The following is a 7,567-nucleotide window of genomic DNA, read 5'->3' as shown; positions in this document are numbered from 1 at the left end:
ACGCTCATGGAACGACGCGCTGCCCGCATCCGAGACGATCTGACAGTTGCGGATGCACTCAAGAACTCGCTCAACCCGACAACGGCATCGACTGCAGCACACCCGCCAACACCACCAGAGAGGCCGACGACGCAACCCATGCAGCACCAGCAGCAACCCACACATGCGCCGCCACCGCCCCAAGTCGCAACCTCGCTTGCTGAAGTGAGCAAACAAATCACACAGTTCCCAGCCATCATCGCCGCCTCAGTAGAACAGGCGGTCAGCAGAGCCATAGCGGCATCAAGAGACGCTTCAGCATCACAACATGGCCAGAGCTCCTAGACTGGAAGACCTTCGTATACTGGCATACAATGCCGATAATCTGACGCATAACATACCGGAGCTCCAACAATTCATCGTTGACCACAACATCGACATATGTCTGGTCAATGAAACTTTTCTAAAACCAGGAATACGGAGCAACATAGCAAATTACAGATGCTACAGAACCGACAGACAGACACATGGAGGGGCACCGCCATCTATATCCGCAATTCCATTCGACACTACGAAGTACGACCGCCAGTGATGCAGTATATCGAGATGACAGCGGTTTTGATAGAGACGCATACGGGACCAGTAACACTCATCGCTGTATACCGAAGCCCACGACGACCACTAGAACTTGAAGACGCACGAAGGCTCCTCAGCGTACCTGGAAAGCTCTTTATCGCAGGCGACCTCAACTGTAAACATGCTGGGTGGAACTCGCTTAACACTAACGACAGCGGCCGCCGTCTCATGCAAGCCCTGGAAGAATTCAACGCTTACACATGCGGACCAGAAGAACCAACTTGCTATCCATCTAACGGCACTCCCGACATCGCCATCACCAAAGGACTACAGCAGCATCTGGACGCAGAAGTCATCCATGCTCTGAATTCAAACCAACTGCCCCCTCAACATCACTCCAGAACATTACGAACTGAACGACTCAACCTCCGACGCACGAACTGGGACCTATTCCGCAACCACGTCGACTTCTCAGTGAGTGTCATCGACGCGGACGAAGAAATTACTGACGATTCCATCACCAAGCTCACCGACGCATTGCATGCTGACACTCCATCACCACTGCCATCTCACCTACGCCCACCTGGCCTTCCTGAAGATATTCTCACGGCGATAAGACAGAGAAACCAGCTCAATAGAGAATGTCACGTCTCAGTTGTGTTATTTGTCTCTGGAGTGCTGTGTTGCGGGTGATGCGCCAAAGGCGGGCATCATCGCACACAAGAAGTGGGCGGACAAACTACGCGCATTTACCCCAGATCCACAAGGACGGAACACAGTGAAATTCTTCACCAAACGACGCACCAGAATCCCACCGCTAGCGACAGAAGACAGGACAGCATATAGCCCAGAAGAAAAAGCAAATCTCTTAACGGACCATTTTGAACAGAATTTCCGTCCACTGCAAGAACGTGTGGATCCTCAGAGAATTGATACCATCGAACGCAGCGCTGCGGCTCTTCTTCAAGAGAAGACGAAGACCCTACCCTACCCCCCCCCCCCCCCCCAAATCACCGCCGAGGAAGTACAGATTGGCCTCCGACAGCTGCCAGCCAACAAGGCGCCAGGGGGTGGACAATATCGCCGGAAGAGTCCTCAAGCAATTACCATGGACGGCAATAGTACAACTCGCGGGCATCTTCAATTGGATTCTCACATCAGCAACATATCCAACTGCCTGGAAGCACTCCCTGGTGGTGGCGGTGCCTAAACTAGGGAAGAACAAGAAGCTCCCCACGAGCTACCGCCCCATTAGTTTGCTTCCCCATGTAAGCAAACTTTTGAACGACTGCTCCTCTGCCGACTACAACGAATAATCGCACAGAAGAATATTCTACCTCCAGAACAATTTGGCTTTAGAAGTGGTCATTCCACCACAACAAATTCTGAGAGCGGTGGAATACATCAAAGCAGCTTTTAATCACCGGGAATACTGCGGCGCTGTCCTTCTGGATGTTACTAAAGCATTTGATAGCGTGTGGCATATGGGGCTGATTTGGAAGCTGCACACCCTAGGCTTCTCCAAACGCTACGTCAAGCTCGTTGTGTCACATCTTCAGGAACGCACCTTCGTCGTAAAACTCAACGACGCCATATCTACAATACGGACTATAGAAGCAGGAGTACCGCAAGGATCGGTCTTAGGACCGGTCCTCTACACCATCTATACGTCGGACCTGCCTACAGTACCTCGAGTCAAACGTGCAGTCTACGCCGACGATACCATGTCGTACACCAGAAGCAGATGGCGAGAAGTTCTGATACCGCGACTTCAAAGTGCATATAATGCCCTAGAAGAATGGGCAGCAAGATGGCGGATCAGCTTCAATCCTGCGAAGACTTAAACTATCGTCTTCACTTGGAAGCGTGCTAGACCACAGCGAAAACTCCGACTCTACGGGACTGAACTGGACTGGCAGGACTCAGTTCGATACCTGGGTGTCCTGATGGATCGCAAACTCACTTGGCATCTACATATCGAAGATGTCCGTAAGAAGATAAATCAACAGTTGGGAACACTCTTCCCTATCATCAACGAAGGATCGGACCTGTCAGCCGCCAATGGGCTGCTAATCTATAGAATGTACCTCCGACCCCTCTTCGATTATGCCTGTGAGGTATGGGGCGGAGCAGCGAAGACCTACATACAACTATTACAGTCCCTGCAGAATAAAATATTACGAAGAGTCTTCCACGTCCATCCACAATTTATACACGAAGCCGCAGAAGAACTGGAAGTACATCAACGACATCAGAAGATAGCAAGACACTTCTACCAGAAGACGACGCAATCGACGAACCCCCTCCTCAGAAGTTTAGGTGCCCCCCATGAACCTCATGAACGAGACCGACGACCAATCACACTGCTAGAAGGATAAGCAGTGCAAACAACGAAAGAAAAAGAAGAAAAATGTAGTAACCCCTACAACTGAAGAAATAACACTCGTTCCGCATGCACACAAGCCATAACAAGAAAAATAAAGCAGCACACAAACACTCATAACCATCAGCAGATGAATGAAATACTGAAAAGTAAACCCTTCTCATCCCAGCTCCTTAGCTGGTGTGGCCGTCATCACTGCCTCTGCAACACTATGTAGCATGTCGGCAAGGTGTGCGACCTTGTCGATCGCTGCAGATAGAGCAGAGACGGCTGGAACCAGAGCTTCTCCTTGCGCTGCGGTAGCAGCGCCTTGCCTTGGTGCAGCAGAGTAACGGGCGGCGGCTGGCGTGTTGCCACTCCTGCCTCCTCCCGATGTTGAATCCTCCTCTTTACGCATTTTCCCCTTGAGGGGGGTCAACGCGCTCGTCCTCGGGTGTGCCCTCTCGAGCACATCTGCCGGTGCGGATGCGCCTTCTTCTGTTCCCCACAGCAGCTGGGGCGTCGTTGCCTCCTGCAGCGCACTGCACTGCACTGCAAATCTCTGGTTACATCTACCAGGAGTGAGACAGGCTAAGCAGCGAAGCTGCTGTTCCTGTGTGGACCTCAAGAACTATTGTTTGGCCTCACGGTTAGGATTGGCCTATGTGAGCGGCCGCGTGGGGGCGGACGCTGCGTCAAAAGCGGCATAGGGGCTGCGGAAGAAACTACTCCCACTGCAGATCAGGCCAACGCGTGGTCGGCCTGCGGTGGACTTGGTGTCCCAGTCCGCGTATAAGACGACTGCCAGAGTGTTCTGCAGAGGCATAGAACACCCTGGCGGACTGCCTGAAGGGATCCCGCAACAACGGGACGCCAGCTTCCTCATGAAGGAGCCTCGTGGAGTAACGAGGCGGCTTGTAGAGAGCGAGTCGCAGCGCCCGATTCTGGACACGCTGGAGCATCGCAACGTGCGACGGAGCGGCATACCCCCACACTACGGCGGCGTACTCGAGTACCGGCCGGACGAGGGCCAAATACACGGTCAGGCCGTGCCGAGGGGTGAGGGTGGACGCGGGGTTCAGCAGCGGGTAGAGCGCCCGGAGACGCCCAATCGCCCGCCCCCTGATGTCTCGGATGTGCGGCAGCCAGGTGAGATGCCTGTCCAGCGTTACACCGAGGTATTTGCCGTTTGGTGACCACGGGATGGAGCCTCCCGAGATCGAGACAGGCGGCAGGGCAGGAAGTAGCCGTCTCCAAGTGAAGACGACCGCCTGGCTCTCGGCGGCGTTAAATTTGAGGCGCCACTTGGTGGACCACGCCCCCAGGACGTCGCACGCTAATTGGAGTCGGCGGCACATCGCGACCACGTTCATGCTGCGGGTGAACAGCGCAGTGTCGTCGGCATAAAGAGCCAACTCCACGCGCGCCACCCGCGGTGCGTCAGCGGTGTACAGCAGGGGGCCGAGAACCGACCCCTGCGGTACCCCCGCACGAATCGGCCGGTCGGTGGAGGTGCCGCCGGCGGCCCGGACGTGGAAGGTGCGGCCCGCGAGGTAGGACCGCAGCAGAAGGGCGTGGGACGTCGGGACCCCATGTACAAGGAGCTTGTACACGAGGCCCTCATGCCACACGCAGTCGAACGCCTTGGAGACGTCGAGGAGTACCGCCCCAAGGTACTCCCGCGACTCCAGCGCCCTCATCGCCTGTTCCACCAGGCGTAAGAGCTGGTGTGTGGTCGAGTGGCCCCGCCGGAACCCGAACTGCTCCGCTGGAAGGAGCCCTTCGGCAGGGACGTGGCGCCACAGCCGCTCCACGTACAGTCTCTCAAAGATCTTGGAGAGAACGGGAGCAGGCTGATCGGTCGGTAGTGCTCCACCCGACGCGGATCCTTGCCGGCCTTGGGGATAGCCACCACTTCCGCGTGTTTCCACGCAGAAGGGAAGATCCCAGAGCGGAGAACGCAGTTGAAAGTGTCCGCCAGTGATTGACGGAGTGCCGGCGGCAATAACTGCAGGAGGTGGTTCGTGACACCATCGGAGCCACCCGCCTTCCTGGGGTTGAGGCGGCGGAGCTGGAGTCCAACTTCATCGGCGGTGATGGGTGCGATCACATCGTCAGCGGCCCTGGCGGCGAGGAAAACCGGCAGGCGGTCTTCCACGAGACGGACGTGGTCGGCATCGAAGACGTCCGCGACCGGGCGGAAGTTGTCGGCGAACACGTCTGCGAGTGCGTTGGCCTTGGCGTCCGGGGCGCAGACAACATCGCCGCCGACGTGGAGCGGAGTAACAGGCTGATGGCGGCGGAGGAAGCGCTTGGCGGTCCGCCAGGCACTCCCATCAGTCGTGTTCAGGGTGGCCACAAGGCCAGCCCAGTCACGGTTCCGGTGCTGGTCGATAGCGGACCGGATTTCGCGCCGTCCCCGATTGAGGCGGCGCTTGGTCGCAGGCTGGCGAGTGAGCTGCCACTCACGGAAGAGACGGTTTATGGCCGTTATAGCCTCCAAGATGTGCGGCGGGAGCTGCCGGGACATCTCGCGAGGCCGCCGCGGCTGTCGGGGAGACGCAGCGGCAGCAGCGCTGAGAGTGTGCCGCGTAAAGAAGGCCAGCGCAGCATCGGCCCCTCCAGGGCAGGATCTGGAGCACCGTCGAAGCGACCGAGCAGTTCAGCCCGAAATCGGGCCTCGTCAATGCCGCGGAAGGTGCGGCGGTCAGGCGGCAGAGAGGCGTCGACGACGTCCATGTCGTAGACCACCGGAATGTGATTGCAGCGGACGGTAGCCGACGTAAAGTGCCCGACGCCTTTCAGGACTGCGGCGTCGAGCTCGTCGGGCTGGCCTGTGTTGGGGAAGAAGGTGTGGTCAAATGGACCCAGGACGAGAGCGCCGTGACGTTGGGTGATGCGGAGAAGGCGTCGCCCGCTGACGTTGGTGACTCGAGAGTTCCATTGCGGGCTCTTGGCGTTCAAGTCACCCGCAATGAACAGTTTCACACGCAGCGTCAGCAGGGCATCAAGGTCGGCCTCCAGAAGGTGGGGCAACAGGACTGCATGGTGCTTCAGCGAATTCTTCACATAGATGGCGGTGCCTCCGCCATGGGTAGGCCGGTCGGTACGGTAGCAGCGATAGTTCGCCACACCGACGACCACACCACGTTTCAGAAACGTCTCGCTTCATCCCGGAGGAATTGGCGGAATTCCCCTTGTTGGGGAACCAAGCCGCGGGCGTTAAAACCGCACACGGTGAGCCCATGGACATGCTCATTATCCATGGCGGTCAGCAGGAACAACGCCGGCCTGGAGGGCGGACGTGACGGCGGTGACGAGCACCGGGAGCTGCTCGAGCAACTGGCGCAATGAACCCAGGAGCGTACGGAGCTCAGCCGCATCGGGAGCCGTGGGAGGCCCCTGGGGCGGCCTCCAAGGCAGGAAACAGCAGGCTGCAGTGGCCGGACGTTCCGCCGCGGGGGCGGTACGCCGCGGCCGTCGGTGGGCGGCAGCAGCGGGAGGCGTGGGCGCAGGGGCAGCAGCCGCATCGGACAAGGCAGGCTGCTGCGGCGCAGCGCCATCGGAGGCAGCAGGCCACTGAGTGGAGGGGGCGGGCGCCCCCCCCCCCCCCTCCCTTGGCGGCATCAGCGAAGCTGGTGCCAGGCTGTACCTTGCGGGAAGGGGCAGCCCGGCCACGGTGCTGATGTCGGCCACGCTGGAAGGCCGGACAGCCCCGGTAGCTCGCGACGTGCGCGCCACTGCAGTTGCAGCACGTCGGTTTATCTTCTCGTGGGAGCGGGCATTCCTTGCTCTGATGCTGGGCCCCGCACTTGACGCAGCGGGGCGGCATCGAACAGTAGCGCGACACATGGTCGAGCCGTTGGCAAGAGAAGCACTGGACCCTCCTGCCTTTGGCCCGCAGTGGCTCCACTTCGACGTCGACCCGCCCGACCCGCCGCACCTGAAAGATCTTGCGATTTTCCAGGTTGACGACAAGAACGACCTGGTACAGCGGCATGGGGCGGTGGGTGCGTGGGGAGTTCATGAGCCCCGTGTGGCGGATGCCGAAGCCCATGTCCTCCAGTTCTTCACGTAGGTAATCCGCCCCAAACTGGAGGGGGAGGCGGCGGAACACCACCTTCAACACCTTGAGCGGTGCCGACGGGTACGTGTAGCAATGGAGGCCAGCTCCTGCAGCGCCTGCCGCCTCGTCGGTTTTGCGCCTGGGCGCGGACGGCTGAGGGAGCGGCTGGCAGTCTTCTGTGCTTGCTGCACGCGCTGGCGAGTCTGCCTGTTATATTCCGGTTGAACGTCCATTATCCCCCGCAGACGTCACGGTGGAATCTACGACGTACACACTGGGATGGCTACTAGGATCGGCTCACCCGTTTGCTGGAATCTACTCAACCGGATGCACCCGTCGATGACGCCACAGCGGAGTTCACAGCTGCTGTTACCACAGCCCTCCGGCAGTCCACGCCACAAGCCTGACAGCAACCGCCACCTCCACCGGGATTACCACAAAACATCCTGGATCTCATACGCCTCCGCATTCGTCTCTGTAAAGACTGGCGAGTAACCAGAGATGCAGACCTCAAGAGGCGCGTCAACCAACTTCGGCGCGACATCAAGGCCGCCCTCATTGCCCACAGGAACCAGCATTGGGCC

Source organism: Schistocerca serialis, chromosome 9 (genome assembly GCF_023864345.2).
Source record: "Schistocerca serialis cubense isolate TAMUIC-IGC-003099 chromosome 9, iqSchSeri2.2, whole genome shotgun sequence".
Lineage (NCBI taxonomy): Eukaryota > Metazoa > Arthropoda > Insecta > Orthoptera > Acrididae > Schistocerca > Schistocerca serialis.
Note: the sequence above shows the minus strand (reverse complement) of the source record.